Source organism: Solanum pennellii, chromosome 12 (genome assembly GCF_001406875.1).
Source record: "Solanum pennellii chromosome 12, SPENNV200".
Lineage (NCBI taxonomy): Eukaryota > Viridiplantae > Streptophyta > Magnoliopsida > Solanales > Solanaceae > Solanum > Solanum pennellii.
This window is the reverse complement of record NC_028648.1, coordinates 68,927,466-68,933,285: the sequence shown is the minus strand read 5'-3', so window position 1 is coordinate 68,933,285 and position 5,820 is coordinate 68,927,466. Positions and strand designations below refer to the sequence as shown.

The 5,820-nt window shown below is 34.0% G+C and overlaps 1 non-coding gene across 1 annotated transcript; it reads right to left on the bottom strand.

The window, feature by feature from the left end:
* Window positions 1-5,101: 5,101 nt before the first annotated feature.
* Window positions 5,102-5,229, bottom strand: LOC114075478. The gene has a single exon (XR_003575924.1). It is a non-coding gene; the product is annotated as a U6atac minor spliceosomal RNA (small nuclear RNA).
* Window positions 5,230-5,820: the final 591 nt, after the last annotated feature.

Sequence of the window (5,820 nt, the reverse complement as noted above, 5' to 3'; positions counted from 1 at the left end):
TCAGTAACATTGTTATTTTATTAGAGATTGACTCATTCCACTTCTCAAGAAGTCAAGCTATGGGTTGGCATTTGAAGAAGAAGTTTGTGGTGCTGCTTCCACTGCCTTAGGCTTAGCAGATAAATTAAAAAAGAGTGTGATATGTTGTAGCATTTCTAGAAAGCTCTCACTATAATTTTCCATAAACTAAATGTAACATATGATGATGTTGGGTCTGTAGTAAGAATTGATGGAAAATAGAGGGAAAGAAATGAACTTGAAAAGTTGAGAATTTGAAAAGTTGGGAACTTGAAAAGTCCTCTTATGCTTTAATAAAAAGACATTTGTACCTTATCGTTGGAGGAAAGAAAAATACGAGAGTTTAAATATAGAAACATTCCTATTATTTATTAAAAGGATTGGAAAGAGGGACCCCCCCTCGCACCGTCGTCGTCGCTCGCTCGTCCCACTATGACTATTGCTTCGGCTTCGGCTTTGAAAAATGATTGATCGAGAGATTATTTATTGTACAAAACTTTCCTGTTTTATTTAAATTTCACGGCGTTTTGGAATTGACTTTTCGGAAAGGTTGCAAACTTTCGTTAATGTTTGTGTGGATTTCGAAAGGGTTGAAACCTTTCGGAACCTGTTCCTCTTGCCTATACATACCATTCACTCTTCAGAATTTTTTTTACGAATTCTTTTGATCTCTTCTTCTTCTTCTGCACAACAACTACTTTGTGAATTTTACTGTTGTTGATTGGTTCTCTGACACTAGAGTTTTTTGTATCTATATTCTGGTGATTAAGATCATTTTACCTTGGGAGGCCATATTCCAAAACAAACCTCGGATACTAGAGAGGAATAATTTCCTTAAGGGGGACATAGTGAGTTCACTGGACTTGATCTTTTTCTGTTTAAATGTACGTTATAGATTTTAGTTTTTCTTAATTAATTTATGTTCTTCTCTTGTACTGATTTAGTAAACTTTTGCTGCTTCGTGTTTCTGCAAAGTTTTATCAGAATCAGTAATTCTGTAATTCAAATACAGATTGGCAACAACCATAAGAAAATTAGTTTTCTTATTTATGAATCTATTTTTCTGTGGAGACAAAAATATTCGTGATTTTATACTCCTTGAAGACTGTCTCAATTTTTGTTAATCAGAAATGGTAAATAACAGTGTTATTGTGGTTGTTGTTGCACCAACCCGGACTGTTGTATCACAAGTGTGAATTTGAACGTATGGCAACAAAGGGTATTTTTCTGGCTTACTACTCTTGGTCTGCAGAAATTTACCAGTGAAGAAACTCCAGTGCATGCTGATGATATGCCAAACAGAGAAAAATTCATGATTATTGAAGCATGGAAACATGCTGACTTCCTATGTAAAGGCTACATTTTGAGTGCTTTAGAGTATGACTTATATAATGTCTATAGTGAAATAACAACTTCAAAAGAGTTGTGGGATGCAGTTTAGAAGAAATATAAGACAAAAGATGCATGCTTGAAAATAATTTGTGGTCGCAAAATTTTTAGACTATAAAATGGTAGATAGTAAAACAGTTGGATCAAAATTGCATGAACTTAAAATTATTCTCCATGATTTGATTGCTCAAGATATGGTAGTAAATGAAGCTTTTTAAGTGGCTGCAATGATCGAGAATTTGCCTCCTTCGGGGAACGATTTCAAGAATTATCTAAAGCACAAGCATAAAGAAATGAATCTTGAAGATCTTGTGATTTGGATCAAGCTTGAGGAAGATAACAAAAATGCCTAAAAGACGTCTCGTAAGAGCTCAACAATCATTGGAGTTAATATTGTTGAAGAAGCTTCTACCAAAGACAAAAAGAGAAAGAAGTCCAACGGGCAGAAGTCAAAATAGGCCTAGAAGAAATTCAAAGGCAACTGTTACAACTGTGGCAAGGCTGGTCAGAGGTCTTCTGATTGTCATGCTCCAAGACAGAACAAAGGCCAAGACAAAGGCAAAAGTCAAGCAAACATCGTGGAAAAGATGGAAGATGGAGATGACTTGTGTGCAATGATCTCTGAGTGTACCTTAGTTGGAAGGGAAAATGATCAAAATGCCCTTAAGGTATTAGAAATAGCTCAAAAATGCTCTTCTTCCATCTATTGGATCAAAAATGTCCTTCCATCCACCAATTTAAATCAAAAATAACCTTAGAGTTAAATTTAAACCTAAAATACCGCTCCCTTTAGCAGAAGCTGATGTGGCAAAAATAATTTTTAAAATTTCATGTATTTGCAATATGATTATTGGTCCACATGTAATTAGGCCCAATTTAATTCTCAATCATATCCATCAATTCAAACTCATTTCTAAAAGACCCTACTTTTTCTTTTCTTAATCTTCATCTTCATCTTTCTTATATAAAATTATCTGGAGGATTAATAATATACTATCTAATTCTTTCGGTAAATTCATATATTTGAAATAAGGTTATAAAAAATTCTCTATATCATCATTAGCATTATCTGAATCTCATTATATTGAAAGAGTATTTGATAAATTCAAGTACTTAAATTTCAATATCCTCAAAACTCTAATTGATTTAAGTTGTACATTTCAAAAGAATGAAGGTCAAAGTGACTCTGAATTGGAATATGCAAGAGTATTGGGAAGTTTGATGTATATTATGAATTGTACGAGACTAGATATAGCATGTTTTATTAGCAAACTGAGTCGGTTCACTAGTTATCCGAATCAAACTCAATGGATGGCAATGAAACATGTGTTGGGATATCTGAAATATGCACAACACTATGCTTTGCATTATAATAAATATTATGTTGTGATTAAAGGATTTAGTGATGCAAATTGGATCACCAGGTCAAATGAAGTAAAATCCTTAAGTGGTTATGTGTTCATACTTGGTGGAGGAGCAGTCTCTTGGGAATCATCAAAACAGACATGAATTGCTCGCTCCACTGGAATCTGAATTGATTGGTTGGATAAGGATGGATAAGAAGTTGAATGCCTCTGGAATTTCTTAATGGATATTCCATTATGGTCCAAACCCGTTGGAACTGTTTGCATACATTGTGATAGTCAAGTTGCAATAGGTAGGGCAGGGAGCGTCATGTACAACAGAAAGTCTCTTCATATACGACAGAGACATAACACTGTAATACAACTACTCTCTAGTGGAATTATCACAATTGACTATGTAAAGTCAAGTAATGATGCATCAGATGCACTAACGAAAGGCCTAGTGAGAGAGAAGTAGTTGAAAGATCATCTAAGGGAATGTGTTTCGCGGCTTAGGACAAGTCAGAATGAGGATAACTCTATCTAGCAGACCGGAGATCCCAAGAGCTACATTCAAAGAGAAAAACAAAGTTGTGACTGACGGTTCGACATTCTCAATTAATTCAATCCATTCTCATGATGAAGACAATGTTCAGGAATAAGGTTAAGACGTTAAGGCTTGTTAATAGGGTAATAAAACCTAAAGTTTTTAATGATTTACTATGTTTGGCAGATTTGACCAATAGTGTATCTACGAGATGATACGGTTATAAATCACAAATGTGAGTGTGAAGTGGAAGCCGCTTCAAAGAGAATTTTATGTCAAAAGCCTATTCTTGATACACGAATGAAACCAAGAGGTGTTCATGGCTTAAAAAATACAACTGTAAAAACCATAAACAGTAAAGGGTTAATTGTGTGACACATGTTTGTCTAGGTAGACACCGCATCTACCGATTGACCGATTATATGTGACATATGTTCACTACGGAAAGTCCAAGGGGAAACCTACTTATCCAGATGCATTTAATCCTTGCCTCCTATGTTATAACCATTCCCCATCAATGTTGAGTATAGTTGTGTATGTACCAAAAATTGATGGGAAATAGAGGGAAAGAGCGGAACTTTAAAATTTGAGAACTTGAAGAGTTGGGAACTTCAAAATTCCTCTTATGCTTTAATGAAAAAGCATTTGTCCCTCATCGGTGGTGGAAAGAAAAATAGGAGAGTTTAAATATAGAAACTCTCCTATTAATTGTTAAAAGGGTTTGATAGAGGGACCCCCTCTCATGGTTGTCGTCGTCGCTCGCTCTTCTCGGCCTTAGCTATGGGTTTAAAAATTGATCGATCGAGAGATTATTTTTTTGACAAAGTTTGTTTTAATTATTTATTTAATTAATTAAATTAAATTAAATATTTTCAATTAAGTTAGTTAAAATTAACCAAAATATTTTAAATTTTTAGTTGATTAACTCGACACGACTCGAATCTACGAATGACTCGATTGATTAAAAAAAACTTTCTCCTTTTATTTATGTTTCCCGCCATTTTGGAAATGACTGTTCTGAAAGGTTGCAAATTTCAGGAACACTCAGTACCATTTGAAAGGTTGCAAACTTTCATTAATAGTCGTGTGGATTCAGAAAGGCTTGCAGCCTTTCGGAACTTGTTCGTCTTGCCTATGAATACTATTCATTCTCCGGAAATTTTTTTATGAATTTTTCTAATCTCTTATTCTTCTGCACAACATTTACTTCATGTATTTTAATGTTAATGATTGGTTCGATGACACCAGAGCTTTTGGTATCTATACTTTGGTGATTTAGATCATTTTACCCTAGGAGGTCATATTCCGAATAAAACCTCGGATACTAGAGGGGAATAATTTTGTTAAGGGGACATTGTGAGTTCAATGGACTTGATCTTTTTCTTTTCAAAATTTTCCAGATTCTGGAACGTTACAAATTTTATATTTTATTAATTTCTGTTTAACTCTTGTACTAATTCAGTAAACTTTGGTTACTTCGTGTTTCTTCAAAGTTTATCAAAATCATTAATTCTGTTTTTCATAACGTAGATTGGCAACATAGGAAACATAAATATGTTACTATTAGGCTTAACCATCTTTTCTTTGTTTGCATCTCAATACTTCAAGCACGTGCCTTGCACAAGATAGCTTAATTTTATTTTAGAATTTGCTTTTTTTAGGGTGTTTGTTTTCCACATTGGAGCCGAAGTGATTATTTCCTCCCTTAGGCCCCATTTGGGTGTAACAATTTGACCGAAGATTTTTCTATACCCAAAGCTATATCAAGAGACTTATTGCTAAGAGAGAAGCAGTACCATCAACTAAACCACATTCCTTGCTGATCACACCAACTTGGAATGCCTTAAATTGATGTGTGGTAACCGTAAATCCCGAAGGCCGATTCCGTCCTTGTAGAGGGAGATGCAAAAAAGCTCTCCTTTTTTTTTTTGAGAATAAACAGTAAGTTAAGGAACAATCAATTGTTTTTTGTTCAAATTAATGGTTGGAAAATAGTTTAATTTTCAGACCAAGTTATTCTCATTAAAAAAATTTCAACAACAATAAGAGCAACAAAATAAGCATAGAAAACATTATGAGTAATTGGTTCGAAGGAAATAATTGAACTTGTTTGAAAATCTAACAAATGCTCAATTAGATTTGAGGTATTCATAGAACAACCGTTGCAGTCGTTATTCGCTGGTATAATAACAAGTTTCTCCGGATCAATCGAATGGTAAAGTCAGAACTTCAATAATTGATGGAGCTTTATTGTGTCAAAACTACGCGTACGACTACAAATCAATGTTTTTGCGCTAACAAGAAGCATGGTACTACAAATACAGAACAAGGAAAAATCTAGTTAGTGGTACCAATTAAAAGTTTTGCCAATTGTTATGTTCAGATGTGATTATGGTATTTATTATTTACCCGTAAATGACAAGTGTTTTGAAATTTTTTGCGGATAAGAAAGTGGAGGATTTATGCATGAATATTTGTTATAGAACTGCTTATCTGATTGGGCATCATGATCAATCCTACAGC